Genomic DNA, 11,473 nt, shown 5'->3' on the forward strand with positions numbered 1-11,473 from the left:
TCCACTAGGGGAAAAGCTGCTACCACTGCGTTAGCACGTGGCGTACCGGTGGTGGACATCTGTCAGGCTGCAACGTGGGCTTCTTTGCACATGTTTGTGAAACACTACTGCCTGGATAGCCAGGTGAGAAGAGAGGGGCATTTTGCCCGTTCTGTCTTGCAGGACTTCCTAGTATAAAAAAAAATAATAATAATCTCCTTCAGACCCACCGCCATGGGTTATAGCTTGGGTATCTATTCTAAGGTTAGGAAGCTGCAGCTAGAAGTCTCTATCAGATGGACAAGTTACTTACCTTCGTTAACGAGGTATCTGGTAGAGACTATCTAGCTGCAGATTCCTTACACCCGCCCAAGCCTCCCTGCTCTGGGGAAATTGTTTCTTATGTGGATTTGTATATATGTATTTATGTGTACATATGTATATTTTTGATTTTGCCAACTTTTGCCTTTCTTATAGGCATGAAAGTGTTCTTACTATAAACAAAGAGGTTAAATGCATATTGGTTGGTTCTTCCATGACTCTGCGCTTCTGGCATGGGAAGTTGTGGAAAAGAACTGACGTACGCCCGCCGAGATGGCGTCTATATAGACAATAGTGACGTCATAGACGGCTCCAATGACGCTAACGACGCACGCGGATCTGAACGACGCCGCTCGACAGCGCAGGCGCAGGGTAATGCTCAGAAAAAACTCTGGATTCGAACTGATGCCAGGGAATTCTAAGGTAAGGAATCTGCAGCTAGATAGTCTCTACCAGATACCTCGTTACTGAAGATAAGTAACTTGTTCTTTAGGGAAAGAACACTGGTGCCTGGTTAGCAGGGTCCCAGCACACTTTCAATCATAACTGCCATCAAGAAAAGGCAAAAAGCAGGAGGTAACCATGCCAAGGAGGCATTTCCTTACACTTGGCCTTTGCTCTGGACTGGCTGAGTACATAGAAAAAGTATCCAAAAACCTTGAGGCCAGCCAAGAGCTCCAGAAGCTCTGGTGTGACCAAAAGGCTGCACTGAAACCGGTCCCAGGATGCTTGTTTCCGGTCCCGGGAGAACCTGGCCTAGCAGTTCGGGCTGGACTGTTCCCATGAGGAACAGGGTCAAGACTGATTTGCATATGGCTGGGTTCAAACTGGGGTGGCATGGTGAGCAAAATAATGGATGGATTAAACCCAGATCTGTGACTGGGGGTGAATATTTGATTGGTTCTGCATTCCGTCTATCCAGTTACACTATCCCACAGCGTTGTGTTTTGCTTTGCTTTTGCCGCCCTAACTGCGCCGGGTATGCCCAGACGTGGGTCCCGGGCTCACTGTGCCACTGGATTCAAGCTAGCCTGGCTGATGAGGGGTGAAACCCTGAAACCGGTCCCAGGATGCTTGTTTCCGGTCCAGGGAGAACCTGGCCTAGCAGTTCGGGCTGGACTGTTCCCATGAGGAACAGTGTCAAGACTGATTTGCATATGGCTGGGTTCAAACTGGGGTGGCATGGTGAGCAAAATAATGGATGGATTAAACCCAGATCTGTGACTGGGGGTGAATGTTTGATTGGTTCTGCATTCCGTCCATCCAGTTACGCTATCCCACAGCGTTGTTTTTTGCTTTGCTGGTGGAGTTCCAAGCAGAAAGTTTGGGTTTTGGTGCCTGTGGATGCTAGGGCTCTCCAGGACAAATGGAGTTGGCCCTAACCTATCCTCGAAAGAAAAGGGGAAGTCACCTATCTGGTAGACTTTGGCTCTTGCAAGGACCCCAAGAGGGCCATCCATGTCAGGGTCAGTCGCCTTAAACAGGGCTGAGATGGCCATGATTTGTCAAATTCTTTTATTTGGCTTAAACCTTAAAAGTATAAAAACAATAAAATGTACAAAATTCATCCTAAAAATCCTATACATAATCAGTTGATTATACAAAATTCGTTAAAAAAGAACGTTCCCTATTACATAATACATTCACATGCATAATTCATAATTCATTCTAATTCTTATTGTCAGACTCTACTTGCGTGATTCATTGTTATTTCAGCCTTCAGCCAATCTAACTTCCTGGTGATTCTTTAAAAAACTACATACTAACCAAATTATCCCACATACAATTCTAATGGGACTCAGATCCTTACAGTGACATAATTTACAATTTCCGATTTAAAGTGCTCTACATTTTGCCTCAGGCCTCTTTAATATATGGCAAATTTTCCATATTACCATGACCCACTACAAGAATATTTTTGTTGTTGTTTGAAAACAATCTATTTGTACAATTTCAAACTCTTTGTTCACCTTTACTCCCTACATTATACCCGGCACTATAAGTCCAGTTAAGACCACTCTTAATCCTATCACAAATTGGCCTAGTGCACAAGTTACATTCAAAATTCTCATTTTTATTAGTAGCCTAAGCGCTTGATCCCGATTAATATTATTATATTCCTTAAAAACTGGTTTTAAAAACTTCTTACGCACCTCTAACCATTAACAATCCAAAAGTAGGTGTTGCATGCTGAATTCCTGTTGTAAGTCACATGTACATAAGCCTTGGGTATCCCTGAGCAATGATTTTGCTTATAGCCTGGGTTCAATCCAATTCGAAATTTTAACACTGCGTCCCTTAATCTTGAATTAGGTAGAGAATCTATATAGGGAAAATTCTCCAGGTTCCTCCATCCCCCTACCATAGCCTGAGCTGAGATTTTACACTCTAAGTACTTCAGATCTGTTTCTCTTGCACTTTCCTTCACTATTGTTCGTAAATTTTGTTTCGGGATCTATGCACCGCACCACTGATTACCGGGTAAGCCTAAGAGAACACAGATCTTCTCTAACCGTCCTCTCACTTGTAGCGCCCAATACAATTTGCTTGTTGTTATTTATTTTTTACACAAGCTCGCGATCTTACAGATCCCCCCTTGTCGCTTACGTTTAACCAAAACCTCAGCTCTGCTTGCAGTCCCTGGTAAGTACAAGCTGTCATTTGGCATTCTACTCTTATAGCTTGTAACATACTCGACGGAGGTAACGATAGCATACGCTTTACGCAAAAACTATCTTCTATCTCTCAATTTAATTTTCCTGAGAGTGTTAGGACTTCCACCCCATATTGAAACTGGGGGCGCACCATGACATTGAAAGCAGAGATAACCGGCTGGAGGGAAGGCCCCCCATATTTGCTACTAAATTGTTTCAAACCCCAGACCGAAGATAAGCTTTATTTTTTAGGGCCGCAATATGATCTTTCCATCTCAAGTTTGAGTCATACCACATGCCTAAATACTTATATTTTTTTTACCTTCTCTAGTTTTTCACCTCCTAGCCGGTAAGCAAAATGAATCTTCACTTTCCCTATGGACATAATTTTAGGTTTTCCTAAATTTACTACCATTTTTTTAGTTTGGCAATAAGAGTGGAACACCTCTAATTTCCTTTGTAGACCTAACTCCGTCATATCGATTATCACTAAATCATCAGCATATAATAGGCAGGAAACATGTATGCCATCCATTTTTGGGCTTAGGCCTTAAACCTCCTACAGCAACCTGGGCAGGTCTGACAGAAATAGTGTAAATAATATTGGTGCCAACACACAACCTTGGCGCAAAACATTTTTTATAGGGATCTTTTTTGACAATGAGCCACTCGTGTCTAAAATTACTTGGGCCCAATTTTTTGAGTGTAGACCCTGAAGGAGATATAATAAATCCAAATCAATCCCTTACTGTCTCAGCATGTCCCATGGCAATTTCCTATCTACCCAAATCAAACGCGGCACGAAAATCCGCAAAACAACAGAACAGGTTTCCTCGCATTTCCATTGATTTTAAAGCAGTGATCAATTGTCGAATGCCCTTCCTAAAATCTGCCTTGTTCTACAGGTATCAAATAATTTTCCTCTGCCCATTCTTTAATTAACCGCAGCAATATCTTTGTGAATACCTTTTCACCTGCGTCTAATAAACTTATCAGCCAATAGTTTTTTGGTTGTAATGGGTCCTCCTTTTTATAAATCGGTTTTATCATGGCACCCTTCCAATTCTCTGGAAAACGTCTGTAATCAAAGATTTTGCAAAATGTATCATTGAAAAATGTAGTCCACCAATCAATGTTTTTTTTATTATTAAAGCTGGGAGATTGCCGGGGCCGGCCACTTTGGTTAATTTAAGTGCTACTATGGTTGCTATTATTTTTTGTGGGGCAAAAGCTAATCTCATATTCTCCCCCGTCTTCTTGATGACACGATATCCTTCCTCAGTAACTATGCCATCATATACAGTAGACAGATATTTATACCAATCCTCTTCTCCAACCAAGCACCGCATGGTTTCTGTTTCTTTCCCCTCCCTTACCAACTGCCAGAAGCCCTTAATATTCTGTGTTCTTATTACTTGGAACATTGTATCTAAATTTTTGCCAATATACTCCCGTTTCTTCTGTCTTATGATTGTTTTGTAACTCTGTTTTGCCTGTCAGAGCTGCACTTCTGTGTCAATAGTGGGTCTTTTTTTCCTAAATTCCCTTTCTTATCTTCGCATCTTTTGCTTTTTTGCACCTACATTGCCAGTTAAACCATACTTTACTATTATTAATCTTATGTGGTTCTCTCTACATCTTTCCCACTTGGGTTTTTTTTTTATTTAGTTTGTAGGCAGTCAACCATTAACACAGTGCCCCTATTATAACCTTTAAACACATCTCTTGGATGTTCCTCCATTGTAAGATTTGGATAATTGACTATCAGTTCATTAAGTGCTTCAAGACTACTTTCTGTAAGGCGGGTAGTTATTCTACGAGGGTACTCAACTAACGCTATTAATGCCTTTTCTCTCTGATTTTTATCAGTTGACCGTATTGTTAATCGAAGTGGCCAATGATCGCTACCCTCTATATGCTCTACTTCAAAGTCCTGCACTTCTCCAAAAGACCAAGCATTTACAAAAGCATAATCAATGGGGCATATCTGGTTTCCTATTCGAAAGCTCTGTTTTTCTGGGCGATCCTTCTTCATACGTCCATTTAGACAGAACATACCTAGAGATCCTAAGGTTCTTACTAAGGACAACTCACGCGCAGAACATTCTAAATATAGGAAGATGCTATTTAGAATTTGTGCAACAACCAGTAGCTCCTTGTACAATTTATCAATACTATTGGGATCAAGTTTGTGGTTAAAATTTTCCAACATTAGGGTCAAGTATCCTGATTTACCAATACTTAATAATTCCAGATCTTCCTCGAATAGACCCCGTTGAACGTCATAATCATACAAATTCCCTGGTTGTATATATACATTGATTATTATTAACCATTTGGCACCTCCAATTGTATTATAGAGATCTACCTGGCCTGCCAGTAGCCAACAACATTTAGTTTTTATTTCTATAAACGTATTCGCTATTCTTGTTGAAGCTAAGGTTATTAGGCCCCCTGATGGGCGACCTAACCCTTGCCGTGTTGTTCCCCTGAAGAGTCTCATAAAACCATCTACTGGATCAGGTTCGTCGCACAACCAAGTTTCCTGGAAACACATTATATCACACTTTTCAACCTCTCCTTTAAATAAGCCTTGTTTTAAATGTTTTTTATAACCCCCCAAATTCCAGGAAAAAAATCAAATGGCTATGCAACGGGCTTAATTTCTAGTCCACAACACTCGATTCGCCCCTCCTATAATTATCACGAGGATTTACAAGGGGCTCAAAACGATTCCGCCACTGTGGGTCAATATTTTCGGTAATTACAGTTACACTTAGACTGCCATTATTTCCATCCACGCACCTTCTTCGATTGTTATATAATGAGTTACACTGTACTTGATTAGGCAACAAGACTGCATGCCACGTAAGGACCGTCTCATCTTGGGTCTCACACCCTAACTCACTTTGCTGTACTAATCTTTTACCCTCCTTCCCTAACTCCGCCTCAGCTTGCAGTACCAAACGTCTAATGCATTCAGAGTAGAAGAGTGCTTTAGTCACCTCTTCCCCCTCTGAGCTTAGTATAAGTCTTATTTGCTTGATATCTTCTGACTCAATTTCACATAGACTTGGACACTGGGCCATAACTTCTAGAAGTCGGGTACGATTCAGAGGTTTTAACTTTCTGCGCCTTTTCCTCCCAGTCTCTCTTCCCCAGGGTTCCAGATAGATCCACCTACATTTACTTCCACTAGGGTTCTCCCACTCCGTCTTTTCTTCAGATCCTTTGGGTTCCATTACTTCCATCTCCACTGCCATTCTCTGGGTGATTTTCTTTTTCCTCACTGGCTAACTTCTCTGTATGGTACGCTAAGTACGCTAGGTACTTTTTGTGACGTGGCCCCTTGCTCTAGGGCTACTACTTCCCACCCTTGGCCTCGGTCTGTCCTTGGGGTATTGGCCTGGGCTACCTGGGCTATCTTTCCTTCCCTCCCTACTGAGGTTTTCCTCCCAGCGTTTCTTTGCTTACTTTGCTTACTACATTGAACTTTATGATGACAAATGTTGAACCCATAACCCTTTCTCCCCCTTCTATAATTCCTCTTTATCACCAACATTGGTTGTTTGGAAACATATACTGATGGTTGGTCTAATGTCTGTATTTTGTCTGTTTCCCCTCCTTCATTACTATGTTTCCGGGTATCATGGGTATCTGTGTCTTGATCCCTTTTTTCCAACACAGGACGTACTAGGGTTGGCATACTGCTATTAATACATTTTAACTCTGCTGTTATCTCTTGTAATTGATTTTTATGTACTTTCTTCAGACTGTTGTCTGCGGTCAGTACTTCCAAGATTGCCTGCCAAGTCTTCTGCATTAGGAACATTACATCTAGTTATGACTCAACTGGTACGGCAGTAGTATCAAAAGCAGATACAGATTGTTTCACCAAAATAGGTGATGACAGCAATATATCCAACTTTTTACTACCTTCGTCAGCACTCCGAACCCCCCACAGGAACCTCCCCCCTTTCCAAAGCCAGCGGTATCATCATGGGATGAGATGCAGGGGGATGAGGATTGCCTGGGCTCCAGCAAACCCTTGCACCCACCTCCCTCTTCTGACCTCCTCCCAGTAACAAGTCCTCCGTTTGTAATGAGTCTGAGATCGGGAACTCATTCCTCCTAAATTGTTCATTTTCACTCTGAGTGGTTTCAAACATATTACTCCCCTCTGATACCTGAGACTGTAACGTATGATGAGTTTTTTTTTTTTGGAAGTATTGTCCCACAAAACCTCTAATTGATGCTCCGAGAGGGGTTCCTGAGGATCTTTCATAGTTATCCCTAACAGCTCTATCCGCTCTATTATCTCTCACCTCCTGTCCAAACGACTGAAGTACTTTCTGCCCGCCTCCTCCTCCTTCTTGATTTCCAAACGATGACCCTAGAGGCGGGTATTCCGCCATAAGTTCCTTTACCTTGGGGCGTGATTTTAATCCCTTTCTTCCGCCACCACGTGATCTTGCCTTACTCCCCGGCATACTGTGTCCTATAGATACTATATGTGCTTTATGAACTATAAACAAAATATATATGTATCACGTGGTCTCGAGTGTTATATATCACTCCTTGGGAAAATACTCTCCACGTAAAGACCACGCAAAGACCACAAAGAAGACATGGGGTCAGACCGCACCCTTATGCTTGATCTTGCCAAACTGATTGACTGATACTTAGTTGAATGTTTCAGGAGTTCTTGCCGGGATGTTGTTCTAACTTTTCCCCCCCAAAAAAAATTCCAGGGACTACGTTCTTAAGTTTTTAAGTTCTTGAATAGCTCACAGTAGACGCACTGAGTGCACGGGAAAAAAATGGGAAGGCAAACCCCCGTGGGGGACAAGCCACCCTGGCCTAATACCAGCCGCCTCCGCCCCACCACTGGGGGAGCTGCAGCGCTTGCTGCTTCCAACAGCTCTATTCGGGGGCCTCCCACAGGTACATACAAAATTACAGGTCTAATATAACCTGAGCAACACAGAGAGCTACTGGACAGACTGACAATCTTATTCTGGCCAGGTTAGAACGTTTTAATTACTCCTCCGTATTTTTCAGGGCTGGTCCTTGCAACCGGGAACTAACTCCTCCAACGATAGTGGGTTTAGTAGTTACTAGATTTAATAGATGCACCTTTCTGCACCCGCTGTTTAGGGGGGTGCTGGAGTGGGGTGCAGGGGCACAGAGAGGCACAAAGAGGCTTTACTCAAAAGTAAAAAATTAAAATAAAAACAAAGGCAAAGTCAAAGGTCACCCACTCCACGGGGCCTCACAAGATCTCCAGCTGCCAGGCCACGCTCAAACCTTGCTTGGTGACACCTCCGCCACTACTTTGGCTGCATCGGCATCAACAACCCCGGTAATCGTCAGTCAACAACTAAGGACACTTCAAGTCCTACTGTGGTGCCGCGGGTATAGCTCGATTCCAGTTCTGGAGTGGTGTGGTCAGATGGCTTCTCCGATGGCTTTCCCTGCTTTTCCCGCCGACCCTGGCCCCTGACCCCCTGGTCTCCAGCTCCTGCCAGGCCGCTGACCCTCAATTGGGCCTCTGGAGTTCCCGTACACTCGCTGCGGGGGAAGTGCCGCGTTTTCCTGTCCGCGCCTGCTGGCTCCTCTACAGCCGCGGTCCCGGCTTCCTACCACAGGACCTCCAACATGTAGAGCTTAAAAAACTGCAATTCTTGTGCTCAGTGTTAGAGCCTGATGGCTGCCAGCAAGGATTCAGTGTCCCATGCTCCTACAGTCTCTCTCCTTGTCCAGGTCGTAGGCAGCAAGGACCCCGTCATGGCACAATCCGAATTCCATGTGCGGCCATGCCCGGATAGCAGATCCGTCAGCCTGCTCCACCAGCACAATAACCACCAGCGTGATGCAATTGCAGGCTCCGTCCGCTCTCGCTGCAGCCGCAGCACTGGCTCTGCATCACATGCTTATTGTCACTTATGACGGTCAGGAAGCAGAGAGTGACCCTTTTCCTGACCTCCTCTCCACCACACCCTAAAGATGGATCAGTTGAAGGAGTGGTCTTTTCTGATACCTTCACTCACCAACAGCAGGCTGATTGCAGGCAAGTCCTGCATCGGTATGCTGAGCTCTTCTCTTCAACCCCTTGTCGGGCCAACTGGTGCACACATGATGTGGCCACTAGGGACAGCCTACCTGTCAAAAGTAAAATCTGCAGACAGCCTGATAATGTCAGAGAGAGCATCAAAGCTGAAGTATGGCAGGTGCTGGAATTGGGAGTCATTGAGCACTTTGAGAGCCCTTGGGCCAGCCCAGTTGGCTTAGTCCCCAAACCTCATAGCCAGGGTGGAAATAAAGAATTGAGGATTTGTGTGGACTGTAGGGACCTCAATGCTGTAACCAAAAGTGATGCACACCCAATTCCTAGGGCTGATGAATTAATTGCCAGGTTGGGGGCAGCCAAATATCTCGGTACTTGGAGCAAAATTAAAACCTGCATTCTGTACTCCAGATAGGAGCGGTCCTATCACAAATCAGTGATGATTGCCAGGACTAACCTGTTTTTTTCATTAGCAGAAGGTTACTCCCCCTAGAGCAGTGTTGGAGTGCCATTGATTGGTAAGCCTTTGCTGTGATCTGGTCCCTGAAGAAGGTGAGGCCATACTTGTTTGACAGTCACTTCTTATTCAAACTGACCACAGGCCTCTCAGATGGTTGATGCAAATGAAAGTTGAAAAATCCAGTGATGGATTTATTTATGCATGCATCCGGAGCATACCTTAGAGAAGACCTGTGAAAAACCTGCCGACTGCTAGTGTGTTGATTGACTGGTCTCAACCAGTTCAGCCACCATAGACATGTTTCTGACCTCCTGAGGTGAGAACCCATGCTTTCAGAGACCAGGAACAAAACCTGCTCTGAGTGGAGGTGTTGACACCTCCTCCATGCAGGATGTGTATTCCAGGGCGGGAATCTTCAAAGGCCCAGCTGCTTTTGTTATGCAACTCAGGTCTCTCCAGATCGTGAAGATGACCATCCCCACTGTCCTGACCACAATTCTTGCCAGCAAGTCAGGTGGGGAAAATTAATAAGATTACTAGACATGCCCACATCATGCCAGTCCCACCCGTAAGGTGGACTAGCTGATGTGGACACCACCTTTTGGATTCCTCCATCTTGTTTTGGACGGAATAAACATTCTAGCATATGGGTTATGCCCACTTCCCACCTGAAGTGGTCTTATAGAGGGTGTAATCACACTAAAGGTAGGCAACCCATTGGCTGCTACCTGACGCTTTCCTTAACACTCCTAAATTGAGTAGGTGGCACCCAAGAACTCCGATTCAATGGATCAAGAGAAGGAGGACAAAAAAGAGTCACTGCCTGGCGAGAAAAGCAGTAGATCTGAGAGCTTTCGGTGTGAAACCCTGCCTACTTGCAATTCTGCCGTCAGTCGCAACAGAGTGACTCATCCTGCAAACTGGAGAACCACCAAAGTCTCAGGTAGCCCAGCACCTTGAAAATGGATGTCAGTCTCCTTTGAAGTAGAGGAGCTACTTCCCTGCAGACCGCAGGTACCAACAAGCAGAGTCTGATCCACTGCCATGCAGCTCCCCAGCCCGACGGATGCTGTAGACGATCAGAAGGTACTCGTGCTCTTCAGAACCAGATCTGTCTCCCCACCAAGTGTGAAGACACCATGACCCAGCAAGAGCCGTGCAGCACTAACCCTGGGGTACTGGACACCAGCAATGAGCACCAACAGTAAGAGTACAGTCCTGATGGAGTGGGAATCCAGAATGATCAGCCTTTGAGGGATGTCAGCACCACCGAGATCCCCTTAGTGAGTGGCCCAGAAGTCCTGATTTTGCCTCTGTCAGCTGTCGCCCCTAACCGCGAGGAGCATCTTTGCGTACCAGCCCAGCCACCTTAACCACTCTGCACTTGAGCCGCCCAGTCCGGTTACCGAGGAACAGGCGGTGCCCCCTTAATCTAAGACCCCTTGCGACCCAAGCCCCTGTTTGAGAGCTCTCAAACTAGTCCCCAAGTCCCTCTGTGCACCCTATTTCCAGTTGCCCCCCCCCCCCCCCCCCCTTCACCTAGCGCGCCCAGCACCCTGCTCCCTGTGACATCTGGGCGCCTCCCAAAGAACTGCTGGTGTTACTTTGGACCTTGGCCCACCACAAATCCAAACCCAGAAAGTGACCCCCTCAAACCGATTGTAACTATTCTTTTGGCAACACTCATTTTTCCTTCCATTGGACTCCATTGTGCATAAAGGCGCACAGGTTTGAAGGTTTTATTTACCTGTGAAAGTTGATAACAAAAATACTTCTTACTTGTGAACGAAGTTCTTGCTTTCAAAACCTATATAACAAGTGTTGTTTTTTTTTGTTCAAATTTGGTCTCTGATTTATTCTTTGAGTGTGTGTCTCATGTATTGCCTCTGTGAATACAGCAAATGCTTAGCACTGCCCTCTGATAAGCCTAACTGCTCATCCACACTACCACAAAAGAGAGTGTTAGTATTATCTACGTTTGCCCCTGTAAAC

At 44.8% G+C, this 11,473-nt stretch overlaps 1 protein-coding gene across 1 annotated transcript in view; it reads left to right on the forward strand.

Annotated features, from left to right (window-relative positions):
• IPO4 (importin 4) overlaps positions 1-11,473 on the forward strand; it is a 1,872,953-nt gene that overhangs the window by 1,219,681 nt on the left and 641,799 nt on the right. The gene's annotated exons all lie outside the window — the stretch shown is intronic.

Source organism: Pleurodeles waltl, chromosome 6 (genome assembly GCF_031143425.1).
Source record: "Pleurodeles waltl isolate 20211129_DDA chromosome 6, aPleWal1.hap1.20221129, whole genome shotgun sequence".
Lineage (NCBI taxonomy): Eukaryota > Metazoa > Chordata > Amphibia > Caudata > Salamandridae > Pleurodeles > Pleurodeles waltl.